Source organism: Octodon degus, unplaced genomic scaffold (assembly GCF_000260255.1).
Source record: "Octodon degus isolate 3935 unplaced genomic scaffold, OctDeg1.0 scaffold00204, whole genome shotgun sequence".
In the NCBI taxonomy this organism is placed as follows: domain Eukaryota; kingdom Metazoa; phylum Chordata; class Mammalia; order Rodentia; family Octodontidae; genus Octodon; species Octodon degus.
In genome coordinates this window covers 3,430,192-3,431,190 of record NW_004524780.1, presented here as the reverse complement: position 1 = coordinate 3,431,190, position 999 = coordinate 3,430,192, and positions in this window count along the sequence as shown.

Genomic DNA, 999 nt, shown 5'->3' with positions numbered 1-999 from the left:
AAAATAAAATAAAGATCATTGGGCCCAATTCTTGCAAGTTTTTAAATTCATTTTTAGCTAGAGGGGATTTTAGCTTTTAGCTTAAGAGCAAAGGTGAAGCCAGAATATTGAGCAGAGGTAGAAGGAAGTTGCTTAATGACTGCTCACTCCTGGACAACACTGCAAGCCAGCCAGAGTTTGAAAAAGTTACCCTGGCATTGTCAGTATGTTCTTTTGAAAGGTAGGATAACACACCTGTCACAGGAGGTGGTGGGGTCCCATGTGACTGGTGCAGTATTTTATTTTGAGCAGGGACAATCCTGCCTTCACAGGAAACTGAGATAGAGTAGACAAAATATAGACCTCTTCAGTTAATCAGATCACCAATTTGTTTTTTACTGGTTTTAGTAGAGGGTCTGCCTATGTGGCTTGGACTCACAGTGATCCTCCTGTCTCAGTCTCCACAGTGCTGGGATTACAGGCACGTGCCCCCACACCCTGTCTGAGTGGCCAGCAGAGTGAGCCCAGAGGCAGGACTGGTTTAGCATGTGGTGCCAGAGATCAAAGCCCAGTACCTGCCCTTGCCTAAGCAGGTGCTTAGTGTGCGGAGCTATCTCACCAGCCCTAGATCACCAGTATTGGTTCATCTTGTAATTACTTTTACTTGCTTTCTAACTGTAAGCTCCTTTATGAGGAAGACATAGCTTTTGCAGGTTTCTGAATTTAAACCTTTTCTTGTCCTTCTTTTCATATTTGATGGTAGTTGTTATATCCAGTTATTCTACAGATTAGGAGACACAGTGAAGATATTTTGCTACAGTTATTTTTTTTTCTTTTTTTCAGAACTGGGGATTGAACTCAGGCCCTTGAGCTTGCCAAGAAAGCAGTTATTCTACTAAACCATCTCCCCAACCCATATCCAGTTATTTTACATGAAAGGACAAGCTTCTCTTTCATTTTCTTCTAACTCTGGAGAATATTTTATTTTACAGATAGCATGGATTTTATACATATTATTAT